Genomic DNA, 19,443 nt, shown 5'->3' on the forward strand with positions numbered 1-19,443 from the left:
CATAAAATTGTTATATGTTGTTTGTTGAAAATTCAAAAATATTGTCACATAGATAAGCAGATTACCCAGAAGTCCTTCTTTCAAAGTCAACTACTGTTATCATTTTGAAAATTTTTACAGATATTTTGTTATAAATGAATTAGAATGTAATTCTGATCCCATAGTTACACATTATATAAATTCTTCATAAAAATATTTTAATATTTATATGATGGCCCACTGTGTTGCTTTGTCATACAAATACATCCATTTACCCAATGTTGGGCATTTAGGTTGAAATCAGATTGATTATATTCTTTGCAGCCAAAGATGGAGAAGCTCTATACAGTCAGCAAAAACATGACTGGGAGCTGACTGTGGCCCAGATCATGAGCTCCTTATTGCCAAATACACACTGAAATTGAAGAAAGTAAGGAAAACCACTAGACCATTCAGGTATGACCTAAATCAAATCCCTTATTATTATACAGTGGAAGGGACAAATAGATTTAAGGGATTAGATCTGATAGAGTGCTTGATGAACTATGGGCGGATTGTACAGGAGGCAGTGATCAAGACCATCCCCAAGAAAAAGAAATGCAAAATGGTTCTCTGTGGAGGCTATACAAATAGCTGAGAAAAGAAGAGAAGGGAAAGGTAAAGGAGAAAAGAAAAGATATACCCATTTGAATGCAGAGTTCCAAGGAATAGCAAGGAGAGATAAGAAAGCCTTCCTCATTGATCAATGCAAAGAAAAGGAGGAAAACAATAGAATGAGAAAGACTAGAGATCTCTTCAAGAAAATGAGAGATACCAAAGGAACATTTCATGCAAAGATGGGCACAAAAAAGGACAGAAATGGTATGGACCTAACAGAAGCAGAAGAGATTAAGAAGAGGTGGCAAGAATACTAGAAGAACTATACAAAAAAAGAGCTTCATGACCCAGATAACCACAATGGTGGGATCACTTACTTAGAGCCAGATATCTTGGAATGTGAAGTCAAGTGGGCCTTAGGAAGCATCACTATGAACAAAGCTAGTGGAAGTGATGGAATTCTAGTTGAGCTCTTTCGAGTCCTAAAAGATGATGCTATGAGAGTGTTGCAGTCGATATGCCAGCAAATTTGGAAAACTCAGCAGTGGCCACAGGACTGGAAAAGGTCAGTTTTCATTCGAATCCTAAGGAAGGGCAATGCCAAAGAATGTTCAAATTACTGCACAATTGTATTCATCTAACACTCTCTAGCAAAGTAATGCTCAAAATTCTCCAACTGAGGCTTCAACAGTACATGTACTGAGAACTTCCAAGTGTTCAAGCTGAATTTAGAAAAGGAAGAGGAACCAGATGTCAAATTTCCAACATCTGCTGGATCATAGAGAAAGTAACAGAGTTCTAGAAAAACATCTACTTCTGCTTTATTGACTACTCCAAAGCCTTTGATTGTGCGAATCACAACAAACTGTGGAAAATTCTTCAAGAGATGGGAATACCACAACACCTTACCTGCCTCCTGAGAAATCGGTATGCAGGTCAAAAAGCAACAGAACCAGACATGGAACAACAGACTGGTTCCAAATCGGGAAAGGAGTACATCAAGGCTGTATATGGTCACCCTGCTTAGTTAGCTTATATGCAGAGTACATATGTGAAATGGTGGGCTGGGTGAAGCACAAACTGGAGTCAAGATTGCTGAGAGAAATATCAATAAACTCAGATATGCAGATGACACCACCCTTATGGCAGAAAGTGAAGAAGAACTAAAGAGACTCTTGATGAAAGTGAAAGAGAAGAGTGAAAAACCTGGCTTAAAATTTAACATTCTATGAACAACCCAAATAAAAGCACTGAAATTGAACCTGTGATAAAAAATCTCCCAGAAAACAAAAGCCCAGGACCAGATGGCTTCACAGGAGAATTCTATCAAACGTTTAGAGAAGCACTAATGCCTATCCTTCTAAAACTCTTTCAAAAAATTGCAGAGGAAGGAACACTTCCAAACTCATTCTACAAGGCCACCATCACCCCGATACCAAAACCAAAGACAACATGAAAAAAGAAAACTACAGGCCAATATCACTGATGAACACACATGCAAAATCCTCAATAAAATTTTAGCAAACAGAATTCAGCAACACATCTAAATGCTCATACACCATGATCAAGTTGGGTTTATTCCAGGGATGCAAGGATTCTTCAATATATGCAAATCAATGTGATATACCATATTAACAAATTGAAAGATAAAAACCATATGATAATCTCAATAGATGCCGAAAAAGCCTTTGACAAAACTCAGCACCCATTTATGAGTAAAACTCTTAAAAAATAGGCATAGAAGGAATCTACCTCAAATAGTAAAGGCCATATATGATAACCCCACAGCAAACATTATTCTCAATGGTGAAAAACTGAAAGCATTCCCCCTAAGATCAGGAACAAGACACGGGTGTCTAATTTCCCTACTATTACTCAGCATAGTTCTGGAAGTCCCAGCTACAGTAATCAGAGAAGAAAAAGAAATAAAAGGAATCCAGACTTGAAAAGAAGAAGTAAAGCTCTCCCTGTTTGCAGATGACACGATACTGTACATAAAAAACCCTAAATATAGTGTTAGAAAATTACTAGAGCTAATCATTGAATTTAGCAAAGTCTCGGGATACAAAATCAATACACAGAAATCACTTGCATTTTTATATACTAACAATGAAAAATCAGAAAGAGAAATTAAGGAATCAATCCCATTCACCATTGCAACAAAAAGAATAAAACATCTAGGAATAAACTTATGTAAGGAGACAAAAGAACTGTACACAGAAAATTATAAGACACTGATGAAAGAAATCAAAGATGACATAAACAGGTGGAGAGGTATTCCATGTTCCTGAGTAGGAAGAATCAATATTGTGAAAATGACTATACTACCAAATGCAATCTACAGATTCAATGTGATCCCTATCAAATTACCAATGACATTTTTCACAGAACTAGAACAAAAAATTTCACAATTCATATGGAAACACAAAAGACCCAGAATAGCCAAAGCAGTCCTGAGAAAGAAGAGTGGAGCTGGAGGAATCCACATTCCTGACTTCAGATTATACTACAAAGCTACAGTCATCAAGACTGTATGGTACTGGCACAAAAACAGATATATAGACCAATGGAGCAAGATAGAAAACCCAGAAATAAACCCATGCACCTATGGGTACCTTATTTTTGACAAAGGAGGCAAGAATATACAATAGGGAAAAGACAGACTCTTCAATAAATGGTGCTGGGGAAACTGGACAGCTCCATGTAAAAGAATAAAATTACAACACTTCCTAACACCAAACACAAAGATAAACTCAAAATGGATTAAAGACTTAAATGTAAGACCAGAAACTATAAAACTCTAGAGGAAAACATAGGCAAAACACTCGATGATAAGTCAAAGCAAGATCCTCTATGATTCATCTCCTACAGTAACAGAAATAAAAACAAAAGTAAACAAGTGGGACCTGATTAAACTTAAAAGTTTTGCACAGCAAAGGGAACTATAAGCAACGTGAAAAGACAACCCTCGGAATGAGAGAAAATAATAGCAAATGAAACAACTGAAAAAGGGTTAATTTCCAAAATATACAAGCAGCTTGTACAACTCAATACCACAAAAACAAAACAACTCAATCAAAAAGTGGGGGAAAGACCTAAACAGACATTTCTCCAAAGAAGACATATAGATGGCTAACAAGTACATGAAAAGATGCTCAACATCCCTCATTATTAGAGAAAGCAAATCAAAACTACAATAAGATATCATCTCACACCAGTCAGAATGGCCATCATCAAATAGTCTACAAACAATAGATGCTGGAGAGGGTGTGGAGAGAAGGGAACCCTCTTACACTGTTGGTGGGAGTGTAAACTGATACAGCCACTAAGGAAAACGTATGTGGAATCCTTAAAAAATTAGGAATAAAACCACCATATGACCCAGCAATCCCACTCCTAGGCATATATCCTGAGGAAATCAAAATTGAAAGAGACACATGTATCCCATTGTTCATTGCAGCACTATTTACAATAGCTAGAACATGGAAGCAAATTAGATGTCCATCGAAAATGGATGGTTAAAGAAGTTGTGGTACATATACACAATGGGATATTACTCAGCCACAAAACGGAATGCCTTTGAATCAGTTCTAATGAGGTGGATGAACCTAGAGTCTATTACACAGTGTGAAGTGAGTCAGAAATAGAAAGATAAATATCATATTCTAATGCATATATAGGGAATCTAGAAAAATGGTACTGAAGAATTTACAGGGTGGCAATGGAGAAACAGACATACAGTATAGACTTATGGACATGGGGAAGGGGAGGAGAGGGTGAGATGTACGGAAAGAGTAACATGGAGACTCACATTACCATATGTAAAATAGAATAGATCAGTCACTCAGTCGTGTCCGACTCTTTGCAACCCCATGAATCACAGCACACCAGGCTCCCTGTCCATCACCAACTCCTGGAGTTCACTCAGACTCACGTCCATCGAGTCAGTGATGCCATCCAGCCATCTCATCCTCTGTCATCCCTTTCTCCTCTTGCCCCCAATCCCTCCCAGCATCAGAGTCTTTTCCAATGAGCCAATTCTTCGCATGAGGTGGCCAAAGTACTGGAGTTTCAGCTTTAGCATCATTCCTTCCAAAGAAATCCCAGGGCTGATCTCCTTCAGAATGGACTGGCTGGATCTCCTTGCAGTCCAAGGGACTCTCAAGAGTCTTCTCCAACACCACAGTTCAAAAGCATCAATTCTTCGGCACTCAGCCTTCTTCACAGTCCAACTCTCACATCCATACATGACCACAGGAAAAACCATAGCCTTGACTAGACGAACCTTTGTTGGCAAAGTAATGTCTCTGCTTTTGGATATGCTATCTAGGTTGGTCATAACTTTCCTTCCAAGTAGTAAGCGTCTTTTAATTTCATGGCTGCAGTCACCATCTGCAGTGATTTTGGAGCCCAGAAAAACAAAGTCTGACACTGTTTCCACTGTTTTCCCATCTATTTCCCATGAAATGATGGGACCGGATGCGATGATCTTCGTTTTCTGAATGTTGAGCTTTAAGCCAACTTTTTCACTCTCCTCTTTCACTTTCATCAAGAGGCTTTTTAGTTCCTCTTCACTTTCTGCCATAAGGGTGGTATCATCTGCATATCTGAGGTTATTGATATTTCTCCCGGCAATCTTGATTCCAGCTTGTGTTTCTTCCAGTCCATCGTTTCTCATGATGTACTCTGCATAGAAGTTAAATAAACAGGGTGACAATATACAGCCTTGATGTACTCCTTTTCCTATTTGGAACCAGTCTGTTGTTCCATGTCCAGTTCTAACTGTTGCTTCCTGACATGCATACAGATTTCTCAAGAGGCAGATCAGGTGGCCTGGTATTCTCATCTCTTTCAGAATTTTCCACAGTTTATTATGATCCACACAGTCAAAGGCTTTGGCATAGTCAATAAAGCAGAAATAGATGTTTTTCTGGAACTCTTGCTTTTTCCATGATCCAGCGGATGTTGGCAATTTGATCTCTGGTTCCTCTACCTTTTCTAAAACCAGCTTGAACATCAGGAAGTTCACGGTTCACATATTGCTAAAGCCTGGCTTGGAGAATTTTGAGCGTTATTTTACTAGCATGTGAGATGAGTGCAATTGTGCGGTAGTTTGAGCATTCTTTGGCATTGCCTTTCTTTGGGATTGGAATGAAAACTGACCTTTTCCAGTCCTGTGGCCACTGCTGAGTTTTCCAAATTTTCTGCCATATTGAGTGCAGCACTTTCACAGCATCATCTTTCAGGATTTGCAAGAGCTCAACTGGAATTCCATCACCTCCACTAGCTTTGTTTGTACTGACGCTTTCTAAGGCCCACTTGACTTCACCTTCCAGTATGTCTGGCTCTAGGTCAGTGATCACACCATCGTGATTATTTGGGTCGTGAAGATCTTTTTTGTACAGTTCTTCTGTGTATTCTTGCCATCTCTTCTTAATATCTTCTGCTTCTGTTAGGTCCATACCATTTCTGTCCTTTATCGAGCCCATCTTTGCATGAAATGTTCCTTTGGTATCTCTGATTTTCTTGAAGAGATCTCTAGTCTTTCCCATTCTATTGTTTTCCTCTATTTCTTTGCATTGATCGCTGAAGAAGGCTTTCTTATCTCTTCTTGCTATTCTTTGGAACTCTGCATTCAGATGTTTATATCTTTCCTTTTCTCCTTTGCTTTTCACTTCTCTTCTTTTCATAACTATTTGTAAGGCTTCCCCAGACAGCCATTTTGCTTTTTTGCATTTCTTTTCCATGGCCAATAGGAATTTGCTGTGTGGCTCAGGAAACTCAAACAGGGGCTCTGTATCAACCTAGAGGGGTGAGATGGGGTGGAAGATGGGAGGGAGGTTTAAGAGGGAGGGGATATATGTATAACTCTGGCTGATTCATGTTGAGATTTGACAGGAAGCAGTAAAATTCGGTAAATCAATTATCCTTCAATTAAAAAATAAATAAGATTTTTTAAAACGTCAACATTCAAAAAATGAAGATCATGGCATCTGGTCCCTTCACTTCATGGCAAATAGATGGGAAACAATGGAAACAGTGAGAGACTTTATTTTCAGGCCTCCAAAGTCACTACACATGGTGACTGCAGCCATGAAATTAAAAGACGCTCCTTCGAAGAAAAGCTAGGACCAACCTAGACAGCATATTAAAAAGCTGAGACGTTATTTTGCCAACAAAGGTCCGTCTAGACAAAGCTATTGTTTTTCCAGTAGTCATGTATGGATGTGAGAGTTGGGCTATAAAGAAGGCTGAACACTGAAGAATTGATGCTTTTTAACTGTGGTGTTGGAGATGACTCTTGAGAGTCCCTTGGACTGCAAGGAGATCCAACCAGTCCATCCTAAAGGAAATCAGTCCTGAATATTCATTGGAAGAACTGATGCTGAAGCTGAAACTCCAATACTCTGGCTACCCGATGTGAAGACCTGACTCATTTGAAAAGACCCTGATGCTGGGAAAGATTGAAGGCGGGAGGAGAAGGGGATGACACAGGATGAAATGTTTGGATGACATCACCGACAAGATGGACATGAGTTTGAGCAAGCTCCAGGAATTGGTGATGGACAGGGAAGCCTGGTATGTTGCAGTCCACGGGGTCACAAAGAGTCAGATATGACTGAGCGGCTGAACTGAACTGAACCTGAAGATTCCTCACTGAATTTCATTCCAGTTAAAATGTTTCTAAAATTATCTAAATATAATCATCTTCCACTTCTCTGCTTGTTCCTCCTTTTCCCCTACTTTCTAACAAACAAACCAAAGGTGAGTCACTGACCTATTCGAATCTTTGTTACTAAGACCACTGTGCATAAAATATATATATATATTATTAGAAGGTGAAAAAATACTAAGACCAGCCTCACAGGAAATTACCTTTATGAACTTATTTTCTGGTAAACAGCCTCACAATTGAAATGCCTGAGAATTTCTTAGCAGGGAAGAAAGGTGAAGATTCAGGTATTGCATGAGGGATGAATTAATCACTGCAGGAGAGAACACAGGCTGGGAATGGGTTGAGGATCCCTGACTCTCTGTCACCTCCAAATTATTTAAGTGTAAATAGGTCATCTGAAAGCACATTTAGATTTTCCCAAATGACCACTGTAACTCAGAATGTTTTGCTCCCTCTCTGTTCAATTCAATCTAACCATACTTGTTGTTCCAGAATATGTTTCTGAGGTCAGGAGACTTGTAAGAGTTAAGCCCTTTGCAGATGCCTTGCTTGTATTTGGGATTCATTTACTCCCAGAACAGGATCTGGCTGATTAGAGCCTCAGATATGTCTGAAGAAAATTCTATGTTACGTGCATCACTGAGATGCCTGCTGCCTCTCTAGGAGGCCATGTGAAAATAGCTTGTGGAGTAATCTTATTTTTGTCTTTTTGTTACCATGAGTTTTCCACAAGAGCTGGCCTTTTCTAAAATGAGGCTGACTAACCATTTACAGGACTAATTGGTATTGTAGGTTGATTGGAATAGTATCTATTTTTATTTTAAAAAGCACATACCGAGAAGCACTTGTTTGGTGGCTTGCTTGTCAAATGAGTTCCCCCCGCCACGGTGCTGTGTGGGAATGTGAGTCTTTATCCCTGCTGGAGATGGGGCCACTGTAACCAGCATCACTCAAGTACATAACCCGACACAAGTTTACAAGTTAGGGCAAGAGAGGACAGGACCCCTGAACCTGAATCTGCCACAGCTGACCTCTGTACCCTGCCACTGGAGTAAATCTCCAGGACAGAGCTCTGGGTGAAGTAGAAAAGAAAAGCTTTAGTGGAGGACAAAGTGCCTGGCAAAGGGGGTCACATCGGGTGAATGCCCTCAAAACTGTGTGTCCCCTACTTGGAGGCGGGTAGTGAGGAGTGCAGAGAGGTCACGATCAGCTCGTGGACGTCCTTCTGAGGGCTGGCGGTGAGGTAGGTGGGAGTCATCATCAGCAGCCTTCTGGCTCCAACCTGCCTGGGGTCTGCAAGCTTTGGGCAGCATACCTCGTTAATTGTGGACTTCTCCCACCTGGAGGGCTTTTCAGTCTCTGCAAAACATCTCAAAGCTGTTGTTGTGTGAGTCCTTTGATAGAGACCTGGGACCCTGCCCCCAGGCTGCACTGTTGTTTCCTACTGTTTCTCCCTTGTCTCCTTATCCCCTCCCTTCACTGATTCACACCTGATTCAATCTGCCCACTGGAAGTCAGGGAAGGTCCTGGAGGCTGAAGGAAGGCTGTTTCCCGTGATTACAGGACCGGGGCCTCAGAAGGGCCTTGTGCTGAGGGCCCTGCTCGGTGTCAACCCTGACCTCTTGTTCTCACACACGTGTCTTCATTACTTTCTCAAGTTAGAGGCTAGGACTAAAACCCATTCGCCAGGCCTTTCCTTTGAGGGGTGATCACCATGAAGGCCAAAGTCATCTACGGAGGCTTCATGGGGAAACTGAGATTGGAATTAGATGTGGCTGTTGCTGTAGGACTGTTGTGGGGATGGGAGGGAATAAAACGAACAAACCTGTGACAATTGGATGAGCCTGAAAGATGGGTGGAATCAGCCAGACGAGAAGCCTGGGATGTGGAGAAGGAGCCTCCAGCAGAGGCTGCTTAGAGAAGCACTGGTAGGTTGTGACCACTGTTGATCCCCACGGGACCCTCCCCAGCACCCGCGCTTTCAGGTAGACACAGATTTCCTCCTGTCTCTTCTCCCACCTTGACTCTTGAATTTGGACATGGAATCTGATTTGGTCAGTAGGATATCAGCCAACATGACCTTAGTGTATAGGGATTTGTTCTTCGGAATTCAGCCTTTGCCGTGTGACAGAGAAAACCTGTGAGGAGAGAGACCTGACTGGCCCAGTCACCTCAGCCACCCTGAAGGAGGAAACAGACAGAACAGGCTCCATCTTGAAAGCAGGACTCCATCTTGGGCCGGACTGTGGACTTTGAGCTCTATGCCCAGTATCTATGGAAATGACATATCAACTGGAAAACCAGGCTCCCAGTAAAGAATATCCTAATTATCTGTGTAACCGAATTGAATCATACATTCTATTATGCTTATTGGGGTATGACCACAGGCCTATTGATAATTGTCCACTGTCAACTACCTAGGCTTAAGGCATATGAATCACGGGTTCTTTTCCTTTGTTCAGACTAGTTTCCAGGAATTTGGGGAGGTGGGTTTGGGCACATACACTTAGGGTATATAAGGTTTTCACAAAAACTGTTCAGGGTCGTTGGCTAAGAGGAGACTCTGCCTTGGGCCCACTGGTGTAATAAACTGCACTCCACTACCTGCATTGTCCTTCTGAGTGAGTTTGTTTCCCAGAACGCATGGCTACAACAACCACAGCTGAGCCACCAGATGGGTCAGCTAGGCCAGCCTGCACCAGCCACCCAAGCTAGGGCATTCTGGGTGGTCACAGGGGCATGGGGGACCGGACGTGACACTTCGGAACCAGCTAGCTGAGACCAGGTGGGTGGGGCTTGTGAGCAGTCAGGTGGCGGCTGTTCTAAGGTACTAAATTTGGGGGTGATTTCTTACACAAAAAGTTAGGTGAGTAAGGTGAAAGATTATGTCTCTGGCTGCTCTTTCTTGGTCACCTGTGTGGGTTCATCATGCTTGGTTTGTTGGTTGGTTTTAGTCGCTAAGTCGTGTCTGACTCTTGCGACCCCATGGACTGTAGCCTACCAGGCTCCTCTGTCCATGGGGATTCTCCAGGCAAGAATACTGGAGTGGGTTGCCATTCCCTTCTCCATGCTTAGCTTTAAAAAAAAAAAAATATATATATATATATATATATATATATATTTATCTGTTTATTTGGCTGTGCCAGGCCTTAACTGAGGCATGTGGAATCTGCAGTCTTTGCAGCGGGTTCTTTCAGTTGAGGCATGGGGATGTTTAGTCGCCACATTTGAACTCGTAGCTGCAGCGTGTGGGATCTAGTTCCCTGGCCAGGGATGGCACCCAGGCCTCCTGCACTGGGAGTGTGGAGTCTTAGCCATTGGGCTGCCAGGGAAGTCCCCATGATCATGCTTGTTGTTGTTGTCTTCGTTGCTAAGTCGTGTCTGACTCTCCACGACCCCATGGACTGTAGCCCACCAGGCCTCTTTGTCCATGGGATTTTCTAGGCAAGAATACTGGAGTGGGTTGCCATTTCCTGCTCCAGGGGATCTTCCCCACCCAGGGATGGATCCTGCATCTGCTGCACTGGCAGGAGGATTCCTTACTGCTGAGCCACCAGGGAATCGTGCTTAGCTTGATAGTCAATAACTATTGATGATTTTTAAGTCTCAATCCCAGGTCCTCTTTGTTTTCAGTCAGCTCTCCCTCATCACTGCTTTCATCCAGGTCCACAGCTTTTTAAATGCAGTATTGAGCCATGAGTTTGTACCTCCAGCTCAGCCCTCCCCCACCAAGCTCCTGGCTCAGATGTCCACCTCCTGCCTGACACCTCCAATTGGATATTTCACAGGCTCTCAGGCTCAAGATTATCTAAAACATACTCCTGCTTTGGTGTTCACTCAAGGAATACCATGACTGCAGCTGCACAAGGCCGAAATCTCACTCACGGTTCCCCCTTACCCCAGCTTTGAGACAGAACTGATAATTTAAAGTTGTATATATTTACGGGTCCAACTACATGGTTTGCTATATATATACGTGCACACATACATTGTGAAATGTGTACCATAATCTAGCTAACTACCATGTCCCTCACCTCACAAAGTTCTAATTTCTTTCCTTTTTTCTTTCTTTTTGTGCTGATGGCATTTAAGATTTATCCTCTTAGCAAATTCCAAATAGACAACACAATATCGTCAGCTGGAATCTCACTGTTGCGTGTTACATCCCTGGAACATAACTTCAGGGTCATCCCTGACCCCTCCTTCTCCCCACTTGCCTCTGTTGCCCATTACTAGGTCTTGTTGCTTTTGCCTTCTCAGCACGTCTTAAGCCCACACACTTGTGACCATCTCCACAGCCACCACTCCAGTCCATTCTTCATTATCCCACTCAGACCCCGACTAAGGATGCCTGACTGCCCTCCCTACATCCAGTCTGTTCCCTGCCCTGCTGCCAGGAATGGCTGTTTCTCAGACATAAGTCTGATCATGTCAGTCCTGAGTTTGAAGCACTCCACTAACTTCCTATAACTCTTGGGATAGAGATCAAAGTAACAGTTGTGGCTGGAAAGGATGTGTAAGTTCGAGGCCCTCCTGAGAGGGCCAGTGATGAATAATCTGTCTGCTAACGCAGGAGACACGGTTTGATCCTTGAGCCAAGAAGACCCCACTTGCTGTGGAAACACTAGGTCTTTGTGCCACGACTATCGAGCCTGTGCCCCAGAGCCCAGGCGCCACGACTTCGGAGCCCACATCTCACAACTACTGAAGCCCACATGTCTTACAGCCTGAGCTCCACAGCAGGAGAAGCCTCCACAACGAGGAGCCCACGCCTCACAAGAGAGGAACCCCCACTCGTCACAGCCAGGCTTCCCTTGGTGCAGTAAGGAAGACCCGGCACAGCCAGATAAATAAATAAAATATGCTTAAACAAATGGCCATAATATCTCATATTCCCCCCAGCTATAGAGTACTACTTGCTTCACAACCTACTTAATATTTGGTATTGTCAAGTCATTTTAATTTTATTCATTCTGGTGGGTGAGTGGTAATCTCACTGGTTTTCACATACACTCCCATAATGACTAGTAATGTTGAAGACTTTTTCATGTGCTTATTAGTCATGCATGTATCTTCTTTTTGATGTGTCTCAAGTCTTTTGCCATTTTTATTGGGTCGTTTGTCTTTTTACTATTGATTGCAGGAGTTTCTTATATATTCTCTCAATAAGTTCTATTTATGGTGCCTTACAAATATTTTCTCCAAATCTACTGCTTGCATCTTTATCTTCTTTTTTAAAATATATTTTCAGGGAATTTTCTGGAGGTCCAGTGGAGAATCCCATGGACAGAGGAGCCTGATAGGCTGCAGTCCATGGGGTCGCTAAGAGTTGGACACAACTGAGTGTCTTCACTTTCACTTTTCACTTTCATGCACTGGAGAAGGAAATGGCAACCCACTCCAGTGTTCTTGCCTGGAGAATCCCAGGGACAGAGAAGCCTGGTAGGCTGCAGTCCATGGGGTCGCTAAGAGTTGGACACGACTGAGTGTCTTCACTTTCACTTTTCACTTTCATGCACTGGAGAAGGAAATGGCAACCCACTCCAGTGTTCTTGCCTGGAGACTCCCAGGGACGGGGGAGCCTGGTGGGCTGCCGTCTATGGGGTCGCACAGAGTCGGACACGACTGAAGCGACTTAGCAGCAGCCAGTAGTTAGGACTTTGCACTCTCACTGCCGAGGGCCTGGGTTCAATCCCTGATTGGAGAACTAAGATCCTGCAAGCCTTTCAACACAACCAAAAACATATGTATATGTATATATTCATATATATTAGTATATATATTTCAAAATTTACATTTCCCCTAGCCACCTTTTTTGAAACATAACTTGACACACAATGTTTCCCTTAAACATTGTGTAAATTTAACATGTACGGTGACTTTTCACTTTCTTAATGGTATCTTTTGAAGAGCAGAAGTTCTAAATTTTAATAAACTCAGATTTTCAATATTTTTTCTTTTATGGCCAGTGCATCTCATGTCCTAAGAAATCTCTGCCTATCCTAAGGTGGTAAAGGATAAATAATATTTTAAAGACAATTAAAAATAAACCTATGCCTATTTCCTTTCCCTTTGTCCTAAAAAATGATGCTACTTCTAGTTTAAAATTACTGAGATAATATGAACCATTTTGGTAAAAAGGTCAAGAATGAGAATGACAGAAAATTTCATGTATAAAATATTTCATCCCACCAAGGTTACCAAGCTCAGAGGCCTGGCAAAGAGGAATAGGCTCCTCTGATGACTAGGCAAAGAGGCTGAGTTCTTCAAGGACACACCCCCTCCATTTCCACCAAATGGTACACGGCTCATTATCAATAATTTTGGTGTTCCATATAAATCAGTTCTAGTTTGACTTTTTATATCTAAGATGAAACCAGTCAATCCTAAAGGAAATCAACCCTGAATATTCACTGGAAGGACTGATGCTGAAGCTGAATCTCCAATACTTTGGCCACCTGATGCAAAGAACTGACTCCTTGGAAAACACCCTGATGCTGGGAAAGATTGAAGGCAGGAGGAGAAGGGGGCGGCAGAGGATGAGGCAGTTAGATAGCATCCCCGACTCAATGGACGTGAATCTGAGCAAAGTCCAGGAGAGAGTGAAGGACAAAGAAGCCTGGCATGGTGCAGTCCATGGGGTCACAAAGATCAGACACGGCTGAGTGACTGAACAACAACAATAAAAACAAAACAGGAATGAATTCGCAGTCTTATTGGGGCAGGCAAGGAACCCACAGGAAGGTTACAGAGTCAGTCTCCAGAAAGGACAGGTGTTCAGCTGTGAGGATGCAGGGAGCAGGATCAAATAGGTGCACAGACCTCCACAGGGATGAGCCATCTTCAGCTGTCTCTGTTTTGGGGTTACTCCTCTCATACTCAACTTCCAAGAGGACAGTGTCTAAATGACCTAATTCGGTCACATGCCCCTGGAGGTACAGGGACCTTGGGTGACAGCCACTCCTTCATAACTGGATTCAACAGATGAAGGGGGTGATTGCCCCCAGGGAAAATCTTGGGTGTTTCTCCTGGCAGAGGTGGGGCTGGATTCTTGGAGGACAAAGTCAGTAAATGCCCAGTATACTCAAAAAAATGGCAGGACACACAGCCTTTGCCTTGTGTCTGTGTCTCTTACTTATGGTGACATAGCCTTTAGTCAATAATCTTTGAGTCTTCCCTCAAATAACTGGCCTGACTGAGTTGTATCACATCACTGCCCAGGCTACCTGTGTGAAAGCAGAAAATCTGACTACAGAAGAGCTTTGCTGTTGTTGTGATTGTTGTAAGTCTTGAAATTGACCACGCATTTCTGATTACTCAAGGTTTTTGTAAGTTGTTGTTCACTTGCTCAGTCATGTCCAACTCTTTGCGGCCCCATGGACTGCAGCACACCCGGCTTCCTTACCCTTCATCATCTCCTGGAGTTTGCTCAAAATTATGTCCATTGAGTTGATGATGCCATCCAACCATCTCATCCCCTTTTTCTGCTACGTTCAATCTTTCCCAGCATCAGGGTCTTTTCCAATGTACCAGCTCTTCACATTAGGTGGCCAAAGTATTGGAGCTTCGGCTTCAGCATCAGTCCTTCCAATGAATATTCAGGGTTAATTTCCTTTAGGGTGGACTGATTTGATCTCCTTGCTGTCCAAGGGACTCTCAGTGAAGAGTCTTCTCCAACACCACAATTTGAAAGCATCAATTCTTCAGCACTCAGCCTTCTTTATGGTCCAATCACATCCATACATAGCCACTGGAAAAACCATAGCTTTGACTATACAGACCTTTGTTGGTAAAATAATGTCTCTGCTTTTTAATATGCTGTCTATGTTGGTCATAGCTTTTCTTCCAAGGAGCAAGTGTCTTTTAATTTCACGGCTGCAGTCACTATCTGCAGTGATTCTGGAGTCCAAAAAAATAAAGTCTGTCACTGTTTCCATTGTTTCCCCATCTATTTGCCATGAAGTGATGGGACCAGATGCCATGATCTTAGTTTTTTGAATGTTGAGTTTTAAAGCCAGCTTTTTCACTCTCCTCTTTCACTTTCATCAAGAGGCTTTTTAGTTCCTCTTCACTTTCTGCCATAAGGGTGGTATCGTCTTCATATCTGAGGTTATTGATATTTCTGTCAGCAATCTTGATTCCAGCTTGTGATTGATCCAGCCCAACATTTCACATAGTGTACTCTGCTAGAAGTTAAATAAGCAGGGTGACAGCCTTGATATACTCCTTTCCCAGTTTTGAATCAATCCATTGTTTCATATTAGGTTCTAAGTTGACATGCAGAAACTCTGTAAAATGTGATATTAAGTGGGGAAAGGGTAAAAGACTCAATAGAATATAACATGATCCAGACCAGAAGTGAATTAGGGCAAATATAGACATATTTTTGTGTATTACATTCCCCCTTTTTACTTTATTTTTTGAAATTTATATTTAAAAAATTTATTGATATATTGGAGTATTACTGATTAACAATGTTGTTTCAGTTTCAGGTGTACAGCAAAGTGATTCAGTTATACATGCATCTATCCTTTTTCAAATTCTTCTCCCATTTAGGTTGTTACATAATATTGAGCAGTATTGCTATATAGTAGGTCCTTGTTAGTTATCCATTTTAAATATGGAACTGTGTACTGTCATTCTCAAGCTCTCTAGCTAGCCCTACCCCAGATTCCGTTCTTTCAAAGTTACTTAAAAAGTTATGTTTCTCCACCTTCTGGTTACCAAAGGAGAAAATTAGAAGGGATAAATTAGGAGTTTGGGATTAACATATACAAAGTATCATATATAAAATAGATGACCAACAAGGATCTACTGTATAGCACAGGGAACTATACTCAGTATCTTATAATAACCTATAAGGGAAAAGAATTTGAAGAAGAATATGCATATAACTGAATCACTTTGCTATACAGCTGAAAGCAAGGCAACATTGAAAATCAACTATACTTCAATTTTAAAGAAAGACTTTGGAAATTTATGTTTCCCTACATTGAAGAGTGCGATGCTGTGGGCTCTTGAGATACTTGCTCAAACCCACACATTCAGGAGGCAGGTGGGGGGCAAGCATCTGGAAGTCACACACCTTTAACACAGAGCACACGCTGCTCACCATCGGGTCCACGTGTCCCTAAAGGTCAGTGGAGAGTGAGTGCCCCACACCAGGTCGGCTGACTACAGGAAGCTCAAAGACGCTGATGAAACTGGCGTAAGGCTGAAAACGAAACAAAAACAAAATCTGGGTTTCTGCTCTTTGCGGTGGTTTGTCTTGTGTATGTTTACATATCGCTGAGTATGTGTGTGTGCTCCTCTGGCTTCAGAGCACTTGGCTTCTCTTTATTTTTTGTCATTGCTGGATCTAACTTGTTCTATACGGTTTTCCATCCTGAGCGGTAGCACAGCTTATGAAAAGAGCAGGGCCTGGATGCCAAAAAATGCACACAAGTCAGTCATGCTACTAAATATCTAGACAACTTTCAACAAAGTGCTCCACCTCTCTGAGTCCCGGTTTCTGCACTGGGCAGCAAGAATTTCAATTGTCCTTCTAGGTACACAGTCCACTTGCACTGCTGGTCCCCCTGGTATTAGGAGGGGTCATACACTTGCTCTGGCCAGTGGGTTGAGACTGGGAGCAGGTGTGCGTCCCTAGGGAGAAGCCTTCAGACAGCTGTTGTTGTCATTGTTTAGTCACTCAGTTGCATCTGACTCTTTGCGACCCCATGGACTGTACCCAACAGGCTCCTCTATACATGGGATTTTCCAGGCAAGAATACTTGAGTGGGTTACCATTTCCTTCTCCAGGAGATCTTCCCAATCCAGGGATCAGACTCGCATCTCCTGCATTGGCAGGCAGATTCTTTACTGCTGAGCCACCAGGGAAGCCTTATGACAGTTGTCATCTTGCCTTTTCCCTGAAAGATGACAGAGTCCTCTGGTCCTTGAGTGTGGAGCAGAGTCCCTACCAAGCCAATGCACAAGCCTATAGCATCACCATTCTGTTTGACATCATTAGGATTTAGGGGTTTGTTACTCAGCATGAATTAGCCCATCCTGGCTGCCATTTTCTTTCATGAATAGTGAGTTCAGTAGAATTTACCTCTGAGGTTGTTGTGGGGACTGTCAATACCCAATGGTTCCATCTGCTCTTACCCTTGTTCTCACGGCTCTCAGCAGACATGCCGCCTCCACCCTCCAGCCCCTCTTGTCCACGTCACTCCTCCGACTCACCTCCCCACCCTCCCATTGTCTCTCTTTTACGGTATCCTCTGTGGAACCCTGGCTCCATTGTGTTCAGATTCTCTAAATTGTTTCTCATCTTTTTCTCCCCAACTGGAAACAGAATTTCAGAGCCTAAAGGGACCTCCCTTCTCTAAGAATCTGCAGAAACAAACCTTCAACCTCACTCCCAGCCACGAGCATCAGTAGACATCTATAGACACCATGACATCCTAGACTCATCAGTACCAGTTCCTGCTCCTCCTTGGGAGCTGCCATCAGACCTGTCTTCTTTAGTTGTCAGCATCCATTTCCTAAGGACTCTTGATTGCCTCTCTTCCTGGGGAGCCCGTGGTCACTGGGCTGCTCTACCTGACCTCTCCCATGCAGTTCAGATACCTCCTTCCCTGTCCTCCCCTCTCCCATCCACGCTTCAGGTAAGCTCTGCTTCCTACCCATGAACCTACATCTTCTTTTTCTTCTAACCACCTCCACCTCTTCCTCAACATTTTATCTAAATCACAATCACAGGCCCTTGGGCGCCTCAGCAGATGATTCCTCTTCCCTTGTTCCTGGCTAGGGGCCAGTCATGCAGGAAAACAGTGCATAGTACGGACCTGTGACTACATGCTGTGTGTGTTGCCTAAAACTAAATGACTTTTCCAGAACAGCTAGCATTGCTGTTCACTCTTCTAGTCCATGGAGTTGCAAAGAGTTGGATACAACTGAGCAACTGATCACGCATGCTTACTTCTCAGAAATCCCTCCTTGAAAGGTCTCTGTTCTCTTCCTGGCCACATGTCACCTTTCTCTGTCCACTCATTTGGCTGGCAACCCCCATAGTTTTGTCTTCGGGATTTTCTATATGTTTTCCTCCAGGGAATCTCACCCACCCTATGGCTCCTATGACCATTTAAATGCAGAGGACTCCCAGTGACCAGCACCAGATTCTCTCTAGACAAGAGCTCTAGGAGTAGCTATGTGGTGTCCCATTAGACCTGGGGACACCTTATACTGAACATGCCCTCAAACAAACACCGTTTCTCCTCCGACCCCAAATCTGTGCTGTCCCTTCTATTTTGATCTGGCTTAATGGCATCACCGTTTACCTGTCTCCCGATTTGGAAACCTCCCTGTTGTTCTCACCTCCTTCCTCTCAACCCCTGCATACAGTCAGCTGCTAAATCTTGCTGCTTCTAATTTTAAAGCATCATTTGATTCTGTCTCTCCCAAACCCTATGCTACTGGCTTAAAATAGGCTCTCAACGTATCTTCTCTGGACTGTTTTTATAAGCTGTCTGTAGTCTGTTCTCCCGATAAATTTCCCCCTATCCCGTTCTCCAGCTTGCTGCTGTAGTTATAGAAAACAAAGCTAATCAGGTCTTTTCTCCGTGTAAAGGTTTCTGGCGGCTCTCTATGCCCAAAGGGAAAAATTCCAACTATGTAGTTTGGCTACAAAGCTCTTAACCTCCTGGTCCTTCTTCTTCTTCCTGATTCCTTTCCTCTGTTCATCTTCTTCATGCACATGCTGGTTTCTGCCCTCCCAGGCCCATTGCTTCTAGCACGACCGTGCATTTTGAGAAGTCTGTACATATCTTGTTTCAAACTGTTCTGTTTGCTCCTCTCTCACCCTATTCACTTGAAAGCTTCCGACATCTGTTATAACCAAGTTTAAGCATCACATACTTGGTGAAGCCTTACCCAGTTCTTCCAATTCTTATATTGCTGTTCTGTTCCTTTGGCTCCCAGAGCACTATGTATTTGCTGCAGACTCTACAATGTGTCTCTTCATCTTTCTATTAATATGTTTGTCTCTCACCCTGGATAGACTGTAAGTTTCAGATTATTGGAGAACTGAATAGAAGTTGTTGAATACATGTTGATGAGTGAACACAGTGTTGTTTTTGGTACCAGTCTCTTCTGTTCTTCTTACTACATCTGTAACAGACAATCAACTTGAACTTAGGTTCTTAATA

This window comes from Bos taurus, chromosome 9 (genome assembly GCF_002263795.3).
Source record: "Bos taurus isolate L1 Dominette 01449 registration number 42190680 breed Hereford chromosome 9, ARS-UCD2.0, whole genome shotgun sequence".
Taxonomy (NCBI): Eukaryota; Metazoa; Chordata; class Mammalia; order Artiodactyla; family Bovidae; genus Bos; species Bos taurus.